Genomic DNA, 22,136 nt, shown 5'->3' with positions numbered 1-22,136 from the left:
GGCGCGGCGCGCGCCGGCCCCGCGCGGCCAATGCGGGGCGGGGCGGGCGGCGCGAACGGCGGCGCCGCGGGGCGGGCGGGACCCGGCGGGAGCGCCGAGCGCAGGTGAGCGACCCCCGGGACGGGGCGACCGCCGCGAACGGAGCCCCCCCGAGCTGCGAGCCCCGAGTGCCGCGTTGGGGGGACAGCCCGCGGAGACAGCCCACGGGCAGCGTCCGGCGGCGGTGGAGGGGACGCGGGTGGGACGCGGTGGTCGGCGCGGGGGGACACGGGCGGCCGCTGCATCCCCCGGGCTGCGGGAGCCGCCGCCGCGGCGCGGCCGGGGATGCGCCCGGCAGCTGCAGCTCCGGAGGTGATGGTTTTACCGAGCTCAAAAATAAATGGGAAAAAATAAAATCCTTCCGAAAGCTGGGGTTTTGAACAGTGTGGGCAGTGCCAGCCATCTCTCGAGGTGGGCAGAGAAGAAGGTGAGAAGTGCGGTGAGCTCCGTGCAGGTTTGTCACGGCTTCCTAACCCTCCTTGCTGCCCTTGGGATCGGCCTGAGCTCCTCAGAGTTTGGGTTTTGTCGTGGGTGGGTGCCCTGGGCCGGGCCGTGCTGCCCCCCGGGCCGGGCCGGGCCGTGCTGCCCCCCGGGCCGGGCCGTGCTGCCCCCCGGGCCGGGCCGTGCTGCCCCGGCCGTGTCTTGGAGCTCGCACCTGGCAGCCAGGCTGGGTGACACGGGCTTATCTTCCTCTCTGCCTGCCTTGGCTCTGAGGGATAATAACCTGCAGCTCCCGATGGCCTGTGTGCTGTGAACAAGGAAAACTGCTGATCCTGCAATGGTACCACTTTCTTCAGCTGCTCTGATGAAGGTAAAATTACCGTTCTGTTGTAGTTGTAACTTAATGGAGAAGGTTTTGTTTAATAGGAAGCTGTTGCTTTTCTGTTTACAGTAGTCTGCAATTCCACATTAATCTTCCCATCATGTGTTAACTTCCTCCCTGTGAGGCATCTCTGGCAGCTTCAGTTTGTTCTGGAGTTTGACACGGGATGGCTTTGAAGTGTTGCTTTCCAAACTGGATAAGGCGAGCAGAGAGCTGCTATCTCAGTTGCTTGAAGAGAAGAACCAAAGCCAGCGTGCTGGGGCTGTGCTCCAGCATGTCCCGTGCGTGGTTTGCTGTGTGAGCCCTGTGCTTGGGCTGGAGTGCATGGTGTGAATGGGATTAAACTCCAGGCAGAGCAATAAAATTGCTTTCCTGGGCTTGCTCCCTTGGCTTTTGCCTGGAGAAGGTCAGATCTTAGCAACCAGGAGCGTAAGCACTGGGCTTTTATCATTCCAGCAAGGAGTTCAGGCATGTCATGGGTTGGTATGGACTGAAGGCTGGGCTTTAAGTCACAGCAGGTGCCAGGCCACCAGGTCCCAACAGATTCCTTTCCTTCAGGGAAGCTGTGTTTGTTGGTGTGAAGTTCCTTCTGTCTGGAGCTGTCTCCAGCTAATTCTCCAAGAGTTTGGGATGGCTCTTGTGAGTTGGAGTGGGGTATGTGTGAGTGCTCCCAGGACAGCTCCTGGCTCAGAGAAAGTGGGCAGAGCTGCCCATCCAGGTGCTCCTGGAGTGAACCTGCCAGGGGACCTCACCTGTCCTGGCATTGCTCAGAGCAGTGAGTTTCCCCTTCACTCCACACAGCCAGACGATGCTGTACTTCTGCCATGGCTTTCAAAGCCTGTGCTGCTGCTCTGTGCTCTCTAATTAATGTGCTCATTAAATTGATGCCTGATACAATTGTCCTTGCATTAGCTAGACTTTCAAGGCCCAGCTTTTCTTTTGCTGGGAAGGGGTTGTGGGATTTCCCTTCCCCTGCTGGGCTGTTGTGGGGTGGCTGCAGCAGGGATGTGCTCAGCCTGCAGCAGAGGGGATGTCTGGAAGGATGGTGTTGCAGTGTGCTCTTTGCTGGAGCAAGAAGCACTATTTATGCAGTGGTCATGACAAAAATTTCTGTGTTTTAGACCTTGGCTGGGTGTGAAGAGGTGGCACTGTGCTGTGTCACTGTGCTCAGCCAAGGCTCTGCTTGCAGAGTGGAGCATCTCTTTTTGCTGATATTTGTTCCCTGAGGTTGTTAAGACAGTGGTTAAGGTTAGCATGGTTGGAGAAAAGTGTCTGAAACCTTCTAAAGAGAACAGCTCCTAATAACTGATAAAGTGGAGAAGGATCCTGATCTGAAAGATGGTGTGGTGGGAAGGAGCCACAGTGATTTCCATCCGTGGGTGGGAGGGTGGCTGTTGGTTTGTGGTGGTGGGTGAGGTGTGAGTACATGTGTTCCAGCCCTTCAAAAACTGGGATGTTTCAGGCTCGTGTATTTGGACACAGGTGGTGACTTTATGGATTGAGTCCTTAATCACAGAAAAAGATTTTATAGACTGTGTCATTGGTGCTGAGGTGCAGTCAAGGACTGCAGAACTTGCAATTCTAACTTGCTTAGGAATTTGTAGCCTGGATTTGTTGGTCACTTCTTCTACTGCTTTAAGTTTTTAGAAAGATTTTCGTGTTTCATTGCACTCTTCAGTTATATTATATATTTTATATATTAGATATTCACTTTATTTTATCTTTTTGGCACAAGTGACATGGATATAAACAGAGGGAGAAGCACAAATGTCATATGTCAAGTCCCTGACACTGGAGAAATTTTGTTTGTTATTTTCAGGTGCTGGTGTCCCTGGATGGGGAAGTTCTCCTGAAAGTCCAAACTCTTTTGAGGACACAGCTTTTCTGTGGGCTGAGGCTGGCAGCTGAAAGGAAGGGCTGTCCCATGGTAGCTGGGAGCTTCATATCCCACAAAGCTGCTGCTTTAGGGAGTGGACCTGGCCCAGTATAAACCCTTGTGTTTTATTTCTTGATGGCACCCAGTGCATGAGCTGAGTCATGCTTTGTGCATAAGGTGTGGTTTGTTGAGGACTTGTTTCTTTTGGGTTGCTGCCCTGGGAAGGCATTAGTTTTGGGTGAGTACTGCTGAAATAGTTGTAGTTTTTGCTAGAATCTGTGTGGGATTAATTTAGGCTGCTCGTGTCTGGGGTGATTTCAGTGTTTCTGCAGAGTGGTGGCTGTGAAATGTTGTGATGAATTCTTCAGTATTGTTCAGAGAATTGATGGTGAAGTTGTTAGCTATTTAACAGTGACTGCTCTAATTATTCTGGTGTGAGTGTAAACAGCAAGGCTGTGATGTGCTGGAGCAGCACTGTCTTTCTGAGATGCAGACAAGCTTCTCCTTTCTCCTGTTCCTGGGCTGTAGTCTCTGTGTATGCCTTGGACAAGCAGAAAAGCCATGCAAGTCCAGCTTTCCTTTCTGCTGCTCCTGGTGCCATGTGGCAACTGCTTCCCTGAGGGCAGTGGAGCCAAATTCTTGGCCTCACTTTCTCTGCTGCCTTGTGCAGTTGCCTGTCTCCAGTGGTTTGCACTCACTCACTCACAGCAGTGTAAGTGAGGATTGTCCTTTTTAGAGCTGGGATGTTGGTGAGAGTCCCTGCTGCAGAGCAGAGGAGCCTGCATTGAGCACAGAGCTGTGTGCCAAGGTGGAAGAGAGCAGATCCCTGTAGCCTGCAGCTCCTGTGCAGCATCCTATGAATATTTCTGGGGTGTGCTGATTGTTTTTCTCAGCCAAGTGACATGTGATTTTGTGACCTTGTGAGGACAGAGCATTGAGTGCTGGGGAAACCCAGGCTAAGCAGCACTTTCTGAGGATGTGTTAGTGTTGTATTTGTGACTGGTTGGGATGGAGGTGAATCAGTGGTCCCAAGGGATGTGAGATCATCCTACCCTGCTGACCTGGGCTGTGGTGCCTGTGTGTGGCAGCTCAGAGCTGTGCTGGAGCCCTGCTCCCAGTCAGGTGCTGCTGCTCTCCTCCTGCTGTTCCTCAGCTCTGCCTCTGCTGCAGAGATTGGTCACAATTCTGTCTTGCAGTCCTGGCAGTGCAGCAGAGCTTGGACCACCCACTCCATGGTTTGTCTTGGTTTTGCTTTGCTTTTGCAGGGTGTATTTATTAACTCCAAGACTGTTTTGCTGTCATGAGACTATTGTGGGTGCTTGTCTCTTCTTCCCTCTCCCACTCCCATCAGTAGTTCAGATTTCCATTCTACAGAACAGAAGTGAGTCCTAAACCCCCAAAAGAGGTGCTGAGGATGGATTTGCTGTACACAAATAACATGGGCACAGCCCTCTGAAGCCCATGGTTGGCGGCTGTCACATCTACAGTAGATAAAGCTGAAAGAATTGGGCAGCAGTAGCAAAAAAAAGAGCCAGCACAGCTTTGCAGAGCAGTGTGTGCATGTGTGTACCTACCTGAGGCTGGCTCTAATTATCACAGCTCCCCTGCTGTCCTGCTGATGAGTCCAGCCCTGTCAAAGTTACTCTCAACTACCTCCTGCCTTTGTGCTTCCTCACCATGGTACTGGCAGCATGCAGGCATTGCCAGAGCTTTTCTCCTGCCCCTGCACCTCCTCACGTGCTGGATGCTGCTGGTGGCCTCTGTGTGCTCTGCTGCTCTAATGTGGTCTCTCAGAGAGAATTTGGGATGCTCAAAGGGACCCCTGCCTAGAGGAGGGTCTGTAGCTGTTGCTTCATGCTGGGTATCTGCTACCAGCCCCTCCCTCTCCCTGATTCCAGCCCAGCCCATGGAGTCCTGACTGTTTGTGGACAAGGAGTTGAAAGATGTGTGAGCTCATTAGGAGCCTGGCAGGGATGTGATCTGAGCATGAACCACAGCTCCTCTGGGGAAGGAGGCTTCTTCCTGCAGTGTGTGAGCAGTGACTGATGGTAGCATGAAAGAAAAAGGATGAATTTGCCTCTCAATGAGTTGAGTGCTGCCTTGGAGAAGCGTGTTCTGTTGCTTCAGAGCTTCCTCCCCTGTCCTTTGTCAGTGCTTAGAGGTCAGTGTGGAAAACTGGGAGGGAAGGAGAGATGTAAGAGCCTGAATGAGAGATGTGGGACTCCAGGCAGCTCTTCAAAATGCAGTTTATTACATCCAAGATATTACAGCAGTCCAGGGTTGTGGGTGACAGAGCCTGTGCCTACAGCTGTCAGCTCCAGCTGCAGGCAGGCCCTGAGACCCTGAGTTTAGGTTACAATGCATTATAGACTTTTCTTTTGGTTACAAATGCATTGTAGACTTTTCTTTGCTGAGCATCTTCATACGGTAGAACCAATCTGTACCTTAACTATTATCTACAGCCTATCATAACTACTATAATCACCATATTCATGTTACTGTTCTCCAATCACTAACAGTCAGTACATTACAGTTTAAGCTAGAAGTTGTGTTTCAGTTTTCTTGCAGTGGAAAATTCTGAGATCTTTTTTTCTACTTGCCACATTTGCTGTTTTGTTTGCCTGTGCTCTCTTTCTGCTTGGTCAAAACATCTTCTTGTTTGGGGTGGGTTTATCCTTTGCTCTAAGCCATACAAACCCCTTCTAACTAACAGACCCTTTGCCTCCTTGGTTATCCAGTGAGACTGGCTCAGCAATTCTTTTCTTCTATATCAAAACTTGCTTTCATTTCTATTTTTCTATTCCTTCATCAGATTCTACATTGAAAAATTTTTTTGCTAAGCACACGTATCTGTGAGACCTTCCTGTCAAACTTTCATCCTTCGCAACAGAGAGAGAACTGGGTTTGGATACTGGTGATGTATAGAAGGTGGTAACCCTATGTCAAAGAAATCAAGGTACTTGAAAGGCAGGAGGACCTGGGGCAGTGTTCCTATGACAAATTATTACAGTACACATGTGGAAGCCAACCACTTAAATGAGTCAAGTCTCTATTTTGACACTTCCTAACACCTGGTTTGGAAATGCTGTCTGGGTAGTGCTGTTCTGGGATATTGTTTGTGCTGGAACCAAGGGTTTGGGTCTGCTTGCTAATGGTGTGCCTGCTTCAAGTGCAGTATGAGGACAGGAAAGTCATCTGCTGACCTCTCACTGATGAGTGCTTTGATGCTGAAATCTGGGTTGACCTTTCTGTGGCTGCCAGGCAGCTTGACTGACAAAGGTTAATGCTATCTGAGGCTAGCAGGCAGAGTGTAAAACAGACCTGAGATGAGTCCTTTAGCCCTTCCCTGTCAGCACCTCACCCCCAGGCTGACAGATGGGGCTGGGAAAGTGGAGGATGTCCAAGTGCAGGTTGTTAGGGCAGTCCTTGTTGAGTGCAGGGGGAACAGGGATGTGTCCCCTCAGGGCTGGGGTATGGGGCATGACCAGGATGTGAATTGTTAGAGCAGTGAGAACAAGGGCCTCTGGCTCAGCTTGTCCTGTGGTGGTAGTGGACATGAATTTCAGTGTTCTCAGCTGTGTTGTTAATGTGCACACCCAGGTTAGAGAGATCAGGCATCTCTTCCAGGGTGCTGTGTCCTTTCTCATGCAGTTTGATGTGAGCAGTGCTTGTAATTTGCCTTGAAGAGTGGTGGAAAGGCATGCTTTATTCATAGCAATTGCTGGGAGTCCATTCCTTAATGCCAGATAGATTGATTTAAGTCTGAATGCAGAATGGAACTGGTATTTTTGACTAATTTTCAGAATTTGCTGTTTCCAAGGAGCTGAAAAGTGTCTGTACTCCACCTGAGTGCTACTGGACCTGTCTTCCATGCAGTATGACCATCAGAGATGCAAGAGGACAATATGAGATTGTCCCAGCTGTGGGAACTGATTCTTCTGTGGCACATCCTCTGAGCCACCAAAGGAATGAAAGAGCAAAACCAATACAGCTTTCCTTGTGCTCACCCAAACATCTGCCTGCTTGCCTTATTGTTTATTGTGCTAAGAGCATGAACCCCCCAGCAGGGACAGCATTTTCTCTGTGCAGCATCAGGCCCAGGTGATAACACTGAAGTGCCACAGTAATGGCAAATAAGCCTCCAGATCTGGGTCAAAAAATGGCACTGCCATTTGCTCTGAGGATGCACAGGGCATTCTGTGTTACTTAAAGAGATGCCTTCTGTTGGACTCCAAAAGCTGGGCTGCCTTTGGTTCAGTGCCTGCCCAGAACCCCAGGGAAAGCCCCCTCCCCTCATCCCTGGCTCTCCCTTGCTTGCTCCATGCCCTGGTGCACCAGCCTCCTGCTGATGCCATGGCTGCAGTGCCAAGGCATTTCTGAGGTTTTGCTGTGAGGTGGATAAAACCACCTGGATTCACTGAGGATGTTTTGTGGTTACTGCAAAGTGCTGAGAGTCTCGTTCCACTCCGGCCTTGTGGAGGAAATGAAACCCAGAGTCTTTAATATTCCATGCTCTTTAGGTATGAATAAATTTTTCCTTGCCCTGAAACCTTCTCCTGCTGTGAAATCCATTCCAATCTTTTGTCTAAGACAATCAATCTCCTTCCTTTCCTCTCTCCTCCCATGCCCCAGCTTTTATTAACCTAGAAATGTGCTGACATTTCACCATCAAACTGGTTAGGGAGCTCTGCAGAGTATTTTTGCAAGTTGTCAGTGTAGCTGCCTGCTAAAGAAGGGGAAGGTGGCTCAGAGTTGCTCATCTCCAGGGGAATTTGGTTTTCCTAGCTGATGGCTTTCTGCAAAAGTGTCTGACAGCCCTGTCCATGTCTTGGTCTATCTGTTCCCCTCCAAAGGAAGGGCATCATTGTGTTTCAATACATTTATTTTGGCAGTGCTGTAGCAATCCCAGTCCCACCATGCAGGTGGACTGACTGGAGCCTGTCTGGAGCTGTCCCTTCCACTGTCATCTCCTGTGGATCACCCAGTGCCTCTGCAGTTGTTGTTCTGATTTCTTGGCAAAAAGCCTGTGCCTCACACTGAACCCTCCCTGCTCCACTGCCCAGGAGGCTGAGCTGTCCCCAGAGGAGTTGTTTAGTTCTGCAGGAAGCTGGGTGGGTGGCAGGGTGGCTCCTGAGTGAGGCCCCTGTGCTTTCCTGGAGCAGGTGCAGGTGGCTGCACTGCTTGGGATGGACTGAGCTGAAGCTTGTTTGGACCTGGCAGCTGATACCTTGAAGCAAACTCATCCCAGCCACTCCTTATTTGCTGACATTGAGAAACACCATTTCCAGCAGCAGCTTGGCTATTCCAGAGTCCTTGACCTCCTCTGAACCTCTCTGTGGCCCTGGCATCTCCCAAGCTGGTAGTTGGCAAGTTTGAGGCAAACACAATCAGCTCTCCTGATGTCTTCCAACCTAGCAGTGCCTGGCTCTTGCTGCCCTGCCCCATCCCCTGGCTGGAGAGATTCACCAGAGCCAGAGGATTTGGGGGGATCTGCTGAGCAGCTCCTGGAGGCAGGCAGGAAGCCAAGAGCTGGAGCACAAGAGCTGCTGAGCTGGAGGGGGTGGGAAAGCCTGTCCAGAAGGGACTCTGAAGGTCTCTGAGGTCACTGTTAAATGTGAACAGCCACAGCATCACACAGTTGGGAACTGACCTGCAAAACCTGGAGCCTTAAAGGTTGTGGCAGGGAAAGGAATAAAACACCCCTGTGTTGTGCCCTTGGGAGCCCACATGCTCCTTGCCTTGCTCCTGTGCACAGCTGGGAGCACTGCTGGCTGGCACTGGCACCAGCTGAAGCTGCTCAAGGACTGAGAGGAGCAGAGCAGTTCCTTTACTTTGGAAGCTGCAATGGGAACAGCTCCTGGGCACTGGGGAGGGTGGTGCTGATGCTGATGAAAGCAGATTCCTGCATTAATACCAGATGGAATGCAGCTGCTCCTTCCTGTGAGAAGCTGGAGGCCTTTGGGTTCCCCACACCTCTCACAGGTGCTGGGAAGCAGCTGCTGCTTGCATGGTGCCAGGCAGGTCCCACATCCAGCTCTGCAGTGTGTCAAACCAAACATGCTCTGCTGATTGGGCTGGGCAGAGTCTTCTGTCAAATTATTTGTTCTGGCTGCAATTTTGTCTGCTTTGGAAACTTGTCATTTTCTAGTCTTTGGAGACCACCTCCCAGAAAGCATGGAAATTGTGAGTATTTAGACATATAATAATGATGTAATTAAAACCTTTAATTTTATTTTTCTTGTTTGAGTGTAATTCCTTTGATTTAAAGGGTGGTAGTAGCTAATTGGATTCTGGGCCAGACTTGCACAGGCAGTCAGGGGGGAGGGACTGCAAATGAGTCTAGCCAGGAAATTGCACACTTAAATATAGTTCTTGGTAGGGTCAGCAAAACACCCAAGGGACAAATTAAGAGTAAAATTTTTACTGTAATGTGTTCATTTTGCTGCAGGCATAATCGTAAGGAAAACAAGGAGGCTTGGGAGTGAGAGGAGCAAATTTCAGGTAGATTCCCTTCTGTAGTGCATTTGTGTGTTGCTGCAGGTCTCTCACAGGCAGGTGCATGCTTCTCCTGCCTCTGGGCTGTCTGGCACATTGGCTGATCCCAAGAAGAAACCACTGAAGGGATTTTTGGGTTTGTGGGTGTTAGTGGCTTCACTGGAGGATGGAAATCTGTAGTTTACATAATGCTGTGGGGCTGCTACTGCTGTTACCAGCTTTGGCAGAGATCACCTGGATCACACTGTGGGAGGGAGATGGGACCAGCCAGCGCCTCACTGCATTCCTTAATGGGTTAATGGGGCCAGCTTTCCCTGGGGGGCTGCTGCCTTCTGCCTGCCTGGGATGGGGCATCTGAACAGGCTTTCAGGAATGTTACTGGGCTCTGTGGCAGGAGATGGATTCAGCCTGAAAAAAAAAATAAATCAGGGAATTGAAGCATTGTGATGGTGTTTGCAGGGGTCTCAGGATGAGGGAAGAGATGAGGATCTGACTCCATGTTTCAGAAGGCTGATTTATTATTTTATGATATATATTCTATTAAAACTATACTAAAAGAATAGAAGAAAGGATTTCATCAGAAGGCTGGCTAAGAATAGAAAAAGAAAGAATGATAACAAAGGTTTGTGGCTCGGACAGAGAGTCTGAGCCAGCTGGGCTGTGATTGGCCATTAATTAGAAACAACCACATGAGCCCAATCCCAGCTGCACCTGTTGCATTCCACAGCAGCAGATAACCATTGCTTGCATTTTGTTCCTGAGGCCTCTCAGCTTTTCAGGAGAAAAAATCCTAAGGAAGGGATTTTTCATAAAACATGTCTGTGACAAAGCACTGGGATTTTCCCTTTGGAAATCTGCAGCCTTGTGGTTTTCCTGTTGGGACCTGTGACCCTTTCACAGATGGACAAGGTCATTGTCCCTGCTGGGGACGTGTGTGAGGAGTGAGCAGCCAAAACCCGGGGTGCAGGACATGGAGCACATCTGGAGTAACCCCTGGCTGAGAGTCAGCACTGCTCTCAAGTTTGACTAACAACATTATGCTTATTTCTTGATAGAGGCATGGCTCAGACCATGTGCAGCAGAGCTCACCTAGTCCCTGGTGGCACTTGGGAACAGTCTGAGTTAGTCCTTGGCAATTGTAATTTCCCTTGAAGGATAAGTTAAAGAAATGTTGCTGGTGATGGGAGATGCAGAAGGGCAGCCTGGTTTATGTTTCCCAGGACCTCAGACCAGCTCTTGGTGCTTCCCCTTTCATTTTGACTGTGTCCCCAGGGGAAGGCCACGTGCTCAGGGAGGGAGGCAGAGCTTGTTGGGAATGAAGCCTGATCCCACATCCCTGCCCTCTCTGTTCCCTCTAGCTGAGCAAGATTCCACAAAACCTGGGGATCATCCCACCTCACTTGCAGTATATCCACTGGAGGGAGAGCTGCCTCACAGGTCTGCAGGTGTGACCAGCTGCATTGTGCATCACTTGTTCTATATTTTCTAATTAAATTGTTATTAGTTATTTTCTCTTTATATCCTATTAACCTGTTTTTATCTCAACCCACAAATTTTACTTTTTTTTCCCCTCAGTTCTCTCCCCCATTCCTGGAGAGGGATCTGTGAGCAAGCAGCTGTTTGGTGTTTACCTGCCTGCCAAGTTAAACTACAACATTTAAGCTCTATTTTTAAGGCCTGCTTTGATTCTAAGCTCTTTGAGGCAAAGCTTGCCTTTCTTAAAGCATTAAGCACAGTGGGGCAGTGAGCTCTCTATTAATTGATGCTGTTGCCAGGCTATTGAAAAGTTGTAATAATGTGGCCAAATTTTCAAGTGTGGTCTAGGCTTTCTGCCTGGATGTCAGAAAGGGAGAGCTAATTAGAGTATGAACCAAGGAGAGCAGGCTGGCTGGAAGGAAATGTCATTAAGGTTCTCCTCAGGTGCCAGGTCAGCCCATGTCAAATCACAGCTGCCTCAACCTCTAAGTTTCTTCCTCCTTCCCTTAAATTACTTCCAAGTGATTTCTTGCAAGTGTAACCACCTTTTATAAGAAGAGAATGAAAACTGGCTGTTTTCTTTAAATACAAACAATAGAGGCTGGGCTGGGGTTGCAGAAGCAAATAGAAGAGATCATTTTCTAACCTGGGCATTTCCTGCTGACCCTGGGCTGTGGTCATGGGTGTGTGTGGTTTATCCTCTCCCTGTGGAATTGGTGTTGGGATGCCTGAACTCCCCTGTTTGTGTGGCAGGTGTGGTACAAATTGTGTTTCCTGAGCAGTGCTTGTCATGCTGCAGAGCTCAATTGCCCAGAGTGCTGTGGAGACTGAGAAAATAGCTTCAGATGGGTTGTAGACAAATTCAGATGTTCTGTCAGGGCTCCCTGAGTGACTGCTTGAAGCCAGGAGGTGCTGTCAGGAGGCCAAACTCTAAACTTTTCCTCATTATCATGACTATTTTTAAGCTCTTTATTTTCTGCAGCAGCACTCCTCCCAACATCCACTGCTGGCCACTGTTAGAGACAGAAATCAGGGCAGGGTGGATAGGTGGCTTGACTCAGTGTGGCTTTTCCTATAAATGATCTGCTGGCTTGTTTTCTATAAGCTCTTGACCTCCAGCTCAGACTTGGTGCTGGTTCAGGAGGGAACAGCAGTCACAGTTCCATAATGCACATGTGGGGAAAGTTTCATCTCTTGCATCTCCCTCTCAGCATGGAAGGTCTTGGTGTCAGCTAGAGCTGGGTAGGACAAGAACCATGTAAATCAGAGCTTTCTGTAAAAAAATTAATTTATTTAATCTGTTTTCCTTCTGAAATGAGACCTGTGTGAAGCTCAAGCTGTGCCTCCTTGTCTGTCAGTCCTGTCTCTCACTCTGCAATCCATCAGCTTCTGGAGCCTTTGTCCTCCTGGACTCAAGTGTCTTGCAGTGATTAGGGCTGCAAGGATTTGTTACAAATTTTCAAGGAAATGGGTGTCCAGGTAGAGGGGGAAGATGTTGTGGGGAGGGGGAAGTGAGGGGCTCCAGTCATTTCTTCTGCTCATACAGGACAAGGTGGCTTTTGCTGCTTCTCTCACCTTCAGTCTCATTCCTGCCATCCTTCTGGTGCCATTCTTTCCCTTTTCCCGCCCTTGATGCTTGGTTCTGGAGAATCCTTGTCCTGTGACCACATCTGAGGGTCAGCAGGGACTGCTCTGACTCAGGGCTGGGCTGCTGGGAGACCACTGCTGACCAAAATTTGGGTTATTTGGAGAAGCAATGGACTGTGATGGTGGGGGGTGTAAACATCAAGCCTCAGAGCTACTGCAGGTTCTCTGTGGTGGAGCAGAGAGCCTGGGGACACCTTGGAGGTCCAGGATGCAGGGAGGTTGCCTGACCACAAATTTTACAGAAACCTGAACCCTAAGAGAGCTTAGAACCCTTCACTGCACTGCCAGCAAGGCTCACTTGACTCACTCACATGATGCCACATGGCCCAGCCATTGCTGCACTGATAGAGCTGGTGTCACTTTAGGATGACACTAGCTCTGATCCTCTAGGATGATCCACCTTGGACTGCCATCCTGAGCTTTCTGAGACTGTTTTTCCCTTTAAAACTTCACCTGGGAGCTTCCACAGAATACAGAATTTGTAGTTCTCTCTTTAATACTTCGTCCTCCTGCAGTGTTGAGCCCTCTTGCCCAGAGGGAGGATGATGCTATGGTTTGAGGTCAGGGTGAGCTGAAGAGTGTCAGGTTAAGCACAAATTTATATCATTAAAGGAGCTGGTGGGATGTTTGCGTGTGGGTAAGGAGTGGGCAAACTCAGTCCAGCTCAAGTGCTGGCTAATAAGGAGTCTAGAACAGAAAATAAGATCCTCAGAGGAGATTTAATAACTGGGGAGAATAATTGTAAACTACTTCAGAATATTAACCAAGGGCTGAATGCATCCAATTAGCTTAATGAAGCTGGGTGGTTGGGTTCTTTTTTAATCAAACAGATGGGCAAAACATTATGCACAAAAAAATGAGATCTGAATACAATGAACACATTTAATTAACAAATAAAAGACAGAGAAAGGATTTGTTTTTCAACTTGAGAAGTGAAAGCTTCTACTGCACCAAATACTCAAAAAAGAACCTTAAATGTCACGGTGTCTTGAAAGCCTCAGATACTTAGAATTTTTATTTGCAACAACTTGGGTGTTTGAGATGGGGGGGGTCAGCCTGGGGCTGGCTGCACCTGCAGGCAGGTGAGTGGGTGTGGAGGCAGAGCTGCATCACCAGCCCCACTGTGCTGCAGAGCCAGCAGCAATCCCTGGCTGCTGCTGGGGGCTGTGCCCAAGGGCAGGCTCAGCAGCAGCTTCAGCTCTGCTCCAAAAGCTTTCCCTGCATGCCAGTGCTCACCTCTGTTCTGCAGAAGGAGGAGCCCAGGGCTCCTGGTTTAATCAGGTATGAGGTCAGTGTCCTGGGTGTCCTGAGGAGTGTTTCCCTGCTGGTCTCTGCTGTGCCCTCGTGTGTGGAGCTGCTGCTGCTGCTGGCCCCAGTCTGGGAGATCAGTTCCCACCAGGTCTCACTGTCCTTGCTGCACCATTCCTGCTATTCCCAGCACAGACAAACTCTTCTCCTGCCTGTCTGACAAGTTTTACTGGGCCACAGGAACCTGGTGCAAATCAATGCCTTCCCTCTCCAGACAGGAGACTCCTCTCCATGCAGACCTGCAGTGCTTATGTAAGTGTGAAATACAGAGCTGTAATATCAGTCTTGCCAAGGCTGGGAGTGTTTGCTCTAGCCTAATAAGCTGAACAAGCCATTTTGATATTAAGCCTATAATAATAACACCTTGTAGCTAAAGAGTGTGTTTTTCCCCATTGGTGGATTACTCAGCCCTTTTCTTTTGAGGCAGTGTTGAACAAAAGCAGAGACTTTCCCAGACTATGTTTAATTAAACACAGCTCAGAGATCTCTTCATTTCAGTGCTCTGCAGTCTCATCTCCAGGGCAGCTGCAAATGGAACTTGTGCTCAACCAGTGCATGGGCTGGGCAGGTCACTGTCTCCTGCCCAGATGTGCCTGTCCAGATGTGCCCAGAGGTCGGGAGATCCCAGAATTGCTCCCAGTTGTGGGGACCCACAGGCTCCAGCTGCTTTTGAAGCTGAGCAGGGGCTTGGTCTGAGCTGTGCAGCCCAAGCAAGTGGCAGCTCAGCCAACATGCAACTCAGATTTGGGGTCCTAATTTCTACCTGCTCCCTTTTTCGGTTGCTTCTGTGGCTTTGGGAGCATTTTGAGTGCAATGGCCTGGTTATCAACAATCACATACAGAGTGAAGGCTTTCATTTGAAGGCTCCTCATTTCTGCCTTAGGAGTTACCCAGGAGCAGATGGTGATATGCTCTGGTTTTGCTTATTCTTGCAGATTATTTGCCAGATAATTTTTCTGACTAATCCTTTGGCCCATAGACTGTTTATAAACCTGGAGTCAGGTTTCGGGTAAAAGCACTTGTGTTTGCAAATTTTAAAATCTGTTCCTGTGCTGGCTTGCTGGTGTCACTGTGAGCAGGAGTGGCAAATGCCCTCTGCACCATGGCAGAGAGGCAGCTCCTAAAGAGGAGCCTCCTTCCCAGTGACAGGATGAAAAGAACCATGTTCATGCCTTGTTTGGGGCTTATTTTATTTTAACCTGAAGTCCTAACCCCAGCATCAGTGCCGTCACACAGATTGACCTCCCCTGAGGTCACATTGCTGGTTCAGATGGTGTGGAACTTCTGCTGCCACAGAGTTTGTGTCCTGTGCAGGTGATGCTGCATAACCTGTGCACAGCAGAATTTGGGGGATTTGCCTGTATATGGCTGGGCAGGACACTGATACCAGTAGTGGTGGGGGCACTGCAGCCACTGGCACAGCTCTCCCTGAAAAGTGCTGAAAGGCTGTGGTATTATTATTATTATTATTATTATTACTATTATTATTGTTATTATTATTGTATTGGCGGTTGTGATTATATTATTATGAATATTGTTGTTATTATTGTTGTTATTGTTATTACTATTGTTGTTATTGTTTCCCCCTCATCTCTTACCACCTCTACCTTTTAAAAAAAATCAGTCCCTTGGATGTCTCTGGAGAGCTGGCAGTGGTAACTGCCTGACTGATTTATTCTGGTGTTTTAACATTTACTGGATTTACATAACAGCCAAACAATCTGTTTCAGGAGTTTAATATAAACCCAGCTCTAGTGAGTCACATCCATGTTAGCAGCAATGCAAAGAGAGGCAGCTGGGGGAGTGAGGAGGTGACTTTTTCTGGGATTCTGCATGAGAATATATTTCAGGAATGGCTGCCTGAAATATCTCTGACACCTCATAGCTGAGTGATGCTGCCAGTTCTCCTCTGCCATCAGGGATTTGTTCTTAAACTTTCAAAGAGCAGAGGGTGCATCACATCAGGGTTTCCATTGCTGCTCCCCCCTGGGTCTGGGGGCTTTTCCAGAGCCCCCCAGCCCCTGGTGTGTAAAATACCTTTACATGTATCTTCATGCTTGGAGGAGGGAGCTGTGGGAGCAGCAAGATGAGGCCTGTGGGGATTTGCTCTTTGCTTTTTTGAGTTCAAAACCATTTGTTTGTGCCTGACTTTGTGGAGCTGCTCCCCAAGAGGTGCAGATCAGCACAGCAGCAAATGGGGTACAGAAGTGTGCCAGCATTTCCACCTGGGCTCTGCTGACCCATGGGCCAGTTCTGGAGACAGTCTGAGCTGGCCCTGTGCCCCTGGGCAGTCCCAGCAAAATGTTGGAGCTGTTGGGGAATGCCTGCAGGGCCTCCCCTGGCAGAGCCAGGTGAGCAGGGCTTGTTCCTTGGGCACAGCAGGAGTGAGAGCCACCAGCACAGTTAACAGCAGGGGCTTCCCAAAGCCTGGTGTGTAACCTCAGGCTCTTTCCAAGCACTGTAACTTTGGGATTCCCTCCAAGGGGAGTTTTCTCCTACAATTGCATGAACACAGCAAATCTGCTATGGGCAGCCTGTCCCCTCCTGCTCCAGAGGCTCTGCCACCTCTCTGCTGCTGGGGTTCTGATGTGGTTGAGGAATGTGGGTCTCCAGATTGAGTTTTCACTTTTGCAAATCCCAAGCAAGACCCAGCTGGGTTTGAGCAGCCTGGTGTGTGCTGCTGCCTGGGTTTGAGGTCGGCTGTTCAGCTAAGCAAGTGCTTCTCTTGCTGCTTATTTGAATTCTTGTCTTCAGAATGGAAAATAAATGCTGGCTGATGAGATCTATTACAGCACTAATTTTAGAGTATGCCAAACAGTAGGAAATTGTTTTCAATCTTCACTCTCATTTCTCCTTTATTTCACCCTTCCATTTGTGAAAATTGCTTTTGTCATTCTTCTAAGTACCCAGTGATGTCCTGCTCACTGATATCTTCAGGCATTCTCCTTCCAAGCCTGTTTTCTGACATTTCTTTGTTCACCCACTTGACATTGCAGCTCTCTCCAGGGTTCAGGCAGCAGTGTTGGCACGATGCAGGCACTGAGTGCTCAGCCAGCTGGGGTGTGAGATGCCAGCAGAGCCCCCTGTGAGCTGGGGGAGCAGGGGAGGCAGCACCACAGTGGAATTTCTTATCCTTGAGTGCCCAGGGCTTTGTAAGTCTTTCCAGCCCCACCCCAGCCTGCTTTCTCGATGAGCAAGAGGGAAAATATGAATTTCCCTTCTCTTCTGGTGAAGAGTTTAAGAAGCAGTCCCAAAGCTTCAGTGTTTGTCCTTGGCATTAATGAATACCTGAGCCATTGCTCAAGAGGTTGGAGCAGGCAGCAAGTTAGGAATCAAAACGTTTCATCAGTGCCAGAGGGAGCAGTGGTTCACAAAGTCTGGATTTTTAGGACATGATTCCTCCTCACAGATGGAAGGTCTCACTGGTTTGAGAAGAGCTTGGGTGGTGGTCTGCTGTGAAGCCTCCAAGGTGACTGCAGACACCAGTCCCTCCCTTAGCCCTGCTCCTGGCTCACTGCAGTGCTTAGCAGAGCCTCACTGAGCTCCACATTAAAGCTGGTGGCACAAGTCCAGTGGTTTCACCCTGTGGACTTTGCAGAGGCTCTCTGGAATACATTTCATGGTTTTGGCAGCCACGTGTCCCTGACAGCAGCTGCTGTGACCATCAGCACAGAGACTTGGTGCCTGCCCTGGAGGGCTTTGAAAATCTTCTCTCTCTCCTGCTCCTGGCTCCCTCACCCCTCCTGCTCCTTCACCTTCCTGTCATCCCTTGGCTGGCAGCTGACAGTGGCTTTATCCCTCAGAAAGAGCTGTCTCTTGCCCTTTCTTGTGCTGGAGAGGGGTAAAAAGCTCCCTGCTCCTACCAATTACCATTCCATGCCTGTGCCTGTCCCGGGTGTGCTCCAAGCCCTGCAGCTGCTCAAGGTGTCAGTCCCCAGGAATTCAGTGGTGAATGTCTTCACAGTCTTTGTGAACACAGCTGAGATTAAACCCTTTACTGAACTAAATGTGGTAACAGCTAATCCCCTGGAGACAGTCACCTGGGCCCTGCACAGTAAAAGAGGCTTTGCTGCTCTGGTTAACTGCCCTGGCAAGAACATTACCTCCTGGTTCTTTTTGGAAATGAAAAGCACCTCTCCAGGAGAGCTGAAGGGATTAGGTACCAGCTGGAATATAAAGGTAGGTTTTTTTCACCTTCCTGATAAATTTGTAGCTTACAAGTCAGGTCAGCCCTGGTGGGATGGGTGATTTTGGCTGAGTGTCCCTGGGATGGGTGGAGAGGGGACTGAGGCTGGTGTGGGAGGATGGTGGGGGCGAGCAGCTCTTGGTGCTGACTGCCTGTCCTGGGGTGTCTGCAGGGCTCTGGGGCTCACTATCATGAATTAAGCCCTCCACAAAGGGCTGAAGCTCATTTAAACCTTGCTAAGAGCCAAATGACACTAACCTTTTCCAGCCACTTAAGGCAAATGCCAAAGGCTGTGGAGAGCATTCCCAATTTCTTCACAACCCTGGTTTTCATTTCTGGGGGGAGATCTGCACTGATTTCTTGATTATTACTTTTTAACACAACACTTTGTTTCCAAAGCCTAATGTAGCAATTCTCTCTACATTAAAAGCAGAGCTCCTGTACTTCAGTGGAGGTTTCTTGGGCTGTGTTTTCGAGGTCAGGATTTTATCTTGGTGCTGGTTTCTGTGAGACTGCATGGACCAGCTGTGCCCTGGCAGGGGTGCAGCCTGAGCAGTGAGCATCACATGTGACACTTGCTGAAGAGAGCTGTAGACCAGCAGCCTGGCTGAATGGATTAAAACAGGTGTATAAACTTTGTCCATAAAATAAGGTAAGACTGAAAAAAGTTTAAATACTTGCATTTAGTATTCTTTGTTCAGAGTAAATTTGAATGCTCAAGCTACTTCCAAAATTCTGTTACCTTTCAACCTGTCTTTCTTCTGCAGAATTTTCTATTTTAAGTAAATAGCACAGAGTTAGCTTAGGAGGGAAAAAATACAAGTGTCACTGTTCAAAGTGTGCTTTATTGGTTAGATATTTATGGGAGACATTCAGGAAATGAGTAAACACTTGAAAGTATATGTATTATTTATTATTGTAGCTGATTAATTACCACTTGAAACCTTTTGGTCGGTGCTGTGGCTCTCTGCAGTCTTCACCAGGCAGTGCTTCTGCAGAGTCTAAGGTGGCATTTGTCCCAGTTAAATGTTTCAGCAAGTGCTGCAGTGGATTTATGGACAGTGGGAGTTTGAGCAGGGGAAGGTGACAGTGTGGCACTGAGATGTGAGCCTGGGAGGTGCCTGGTGGTGGCTCAGTCCTCCAGCCCCAGCAGGAGAATTGCTGGCCCCAGTTTGTGGAGAAGCACCGAGGTGGGGTTCAAGTGTCTGACTCTGTCTGATGAAGTGATGACAATCAGGAGTTTAAACTCGGCTCCCAAGCCCTGGGCTGCCAGCAGGGACTTCTGCAATGCTTCTTCACTGCTTCTACAGCAGTGGTTCCTCCTCCAGGCTGGAATGGAGAAGTGCACAAAAAAAGCAAAGTGGCTCTTACCTGCCCCAGCCATGCACCTGGTTCTGGATCCAAGGGCTCTCTGCTAGGGCACACTCCAGCAGCCTGCTGGCTCCACATGCCCCCTGCACCCATTGTTAGGTGTTTCTGTGTGTGAGACCATGCACCAGCATCTCTGTTCCTGCCCAGGCTCCTGAGCTGTGCCTGGAAATCCTCTTGGATTCATGCAAAGCCTGGTTGTGAGCAAAGCACAGATCCCATCCAGCAGTGCTTCCTGAAGCAATACATGTCCTCAGGCATTTGCTCAGCTCTAACAAGACTTAAGCATACAAAGCATGTGTTGAGATACTTCCTTAGTTCCAATCTGCACATCTTGAAAAACAGTGTGATAAAATCACAGTGGAAGGGGTGGCAGGACTCTCTGCCTTCAGCAAAGTGGATGTCATGCTCAGTTGCAATGGGAGGAATCCTCTCTCCTTTGCTGTCACTGTTTCCTCTGACACTGGCCATCCCTGCAGGAATATTCTCATTTAAGCCTTCCACAAAAAAAGTTTGCAGAATGCTGCAACCAGAAAAGTTCCTTCATCAAATGACTCCTCTGCGGGAGAGGAGTGAGTGGGCCTGGAGAGGAATGGAAGAGTCATAAGAGAGATGCATGAAAATGCTTTTTATGGAATGAGTAATTTCTGTTCCGGAGGCGGCAGCGTCGTATTTCACTCTAATTTGGGCATTTTTGGGGAGCGCGTGATGGACGCCCCACGAGGGGCGCAGGAGGCTGTTTCTCAGCAGGCTGTCATTCCCCTGCTCCATTCACCTGCCAGCTCTCCTTGGAGACTTCTCACTCTGGATGCCATTAACCATTTCCCACAGCACATCCCTGCAGCCTCTCCTGGGAGCCCGTGGCACAGGAGGGTCCATCCCACCCCTGCAGCTGTGGGAGCCCCTCTGGAGCTGTGCTGAGGCTCCTTTCTCCTGGCTGTGCCTTTGCTGCACTGGTGAGCAGAAACCTTCCTGCCCTAAATCCATCTGTGGCTGTGCCTTTGCTGCACTGGTGAGCAGAAACCTTCCTGCCCTAAATCCATCTGTGGCTGCACCTTTGCTGCACTGGTGAGCAGAAACCTTCCTGCCCTAAATCCATCTGTGGCTGTGCCTTTGCTGCACTGGTGAGCAGAAACCTTCCTGCCCTAAATCCATCTGTGGCTGCACCTTTGCTGCACTGGTGAGCAGAAACCTTCCTGCCCTAAATCCATCTGTGGCTGTGCCTTTGCTGCACTGGTGAGCAGAAACCTTCCTGCCCTACATCCATCTGTGGCTGTGCCTTTGCTGCACTGGTGAGCAGAAACCTTCCTGCCCTAAATCCATCTGTGGCTGCACCTTTGCTGCAGGCGAGCAGAAACCTTCCTGCCCTAAATCCATCTGTGGCTGTGCCTTTGCTGCACTGGTGAGGAGGAGCCTTCCTGCCCTACATCCATCTGTGGCTGTGCCTTTGCTGCACTGGTGAGCAGAAACCTTCCTGCCCTAAATCCATCTGTGGCTGTGCCTTTGCTGCACTGGTGAGCAGAAACCTTTCTGCCTTAAATCCATCTGTGGCTGTGCCTTTGCTGCAGGTGAGCAGGAGCCCTCCTGCCCTAAATCCATCTGTGGCTGTGCCTGGCCTCCCCAGCCCTAAGCTGGGTGGTGTTACATCCACTCCAGGCTCACTCCAGCCAGCACAATGTGTTTTTCCTTACTTTGCACGTGCTCATCCCTGGCTCCCCTCTGTCCCTGACATGCTCCATCCCCCTGGGAAAGGACTGGCTCTTGCTGTGCCCAGACTCTGCTGGATCAGAAAAGGTGCTGCTGGCACTGGAGCTCTGCTTTCTTCCATACTGGTAGTCCTGCCCTTATAAAAAGGGCCATTAAGAGTTTTGTTTTGCTGCACTGTAAACTTCAGCCAACTCCTTCCTCTTGTCCTGTCCCCTTAATGAGGAGTGTGTGTGTTAAATGCTGTGAGCCCAAGCAGAGTCCCATTGCAAAGTAAACAGCAGAGTGGGGCTTAGGCAGGTCTTTTGTTACTGCTGTACAGGGCTTATGTTAATAACAGCTGCAGAGATTGAACCCAATCCCTCACGAGCTTTCCAAGAGTCTGATTAATCTGTTTAATAATGGATCTGGGGTTTTGTTTTGATCTTTTCCATAGGAGTTAAATTTTTGTCCCTTTCAGAGTAGCTGTGGATCATCTAAGCTCAGCAGTATTGTTTTCCTAATTGGCTTCAGGTTTATCTCTATCCATTACGTTTAAGGGCTTACAAGATGCACCATCACCATGCATCAAAATGCTTCCATGCCAAAAACACTGGATAGAAATATACATACATGTGCACACACTTATTTTGGTCTGTTGGAAAGTGCAAAGACATTCTGATGGAGGATCAGGTATGATTGTGTTCTCCAAATAGTCACCTTTGCAAATCATGCTTTTCTGCTCATGCTGGCATTGGAGAAAGATGTGTTCCCAATGAGCTTTGGGCCAGCCCCTGTACAAGTAGAATTTTGCATTCATATTGTTAATGGTTCATATTGGGTGATGGCACTGTGCTGTACACAGATAGGGTTGGTGACAGACCCTGACTCACTTACTGTCTAAAAATCAAGATACAACAAACAGAGAAGAGAAGGGTGGGGAAGCAGGGGAAAGAGCACAATTTTTTAGCCAGACAAGTCTCTGGGCAGACCACAAATGCTCTGGCCTGCTTTGTCTTTCTGAAAATTACAGCAGCAGTATGGGGAAGCAGAACATTTAAAGTGAAGATGCAGATGTTGAAGGTAACAGGATTTAAAGACTGCGTGGCACAAAATACAAGGAATGTTCCACTATTTATAGCAGAAGCTTTTTCCTCTTTTGATTCTACCTCTTCTTGAATGCACTCAGTGTTTGCTTTTCACGTGTGAATGCTTGTAAAAATGGAGCTCCCTAA

The 22,136-nt window shown here is 49.2% G+C and overlaps 1 protein-coding gene across 4 annotated transcripts in view; it reads left to right on the top strand.

The window, feature by feature from the left end:
- The window catches only part of CAMKK1 (calcium/calmodulin dependent protein kinase kinase 1), a 100,394-nt gene continuing 78,258 nt past the window's right edge, over positions 1–22,136 (top strand). Inside the window, exon 1 of one of the 4 annotated variants that reach the window (XM_071448006.1) lies at positions 1–104. The gene's annotated coding sequence lies outside the window, so the exon portion shown is untranslated. The other 3 variants (XM_071448007.1, XM_071448011.1, XM_071448009.1) reach the window with 3 other exon arrangements.

The sequence above is a fragment of the Agelaius tricolor genome, unplaced genomic scaffold (genome assembly GCF_023055355.1).
Source record: "Agelaius tricolor isolate 1412-34295 unplaced genomic scaffold, bAgeTri1.0.p SCAF_25, whole genome shotgun sequence".
In the NCBI taxonomy this organism is placed as follows: Eukaryota; Metazoa; Chordata; class Aves; order Passeriformes; family Icteridae; genus Agelaius; species Agelaius tricolor.
This window is presented reverse-complemented; position numbering and strand designations above follow the sequence as displayed.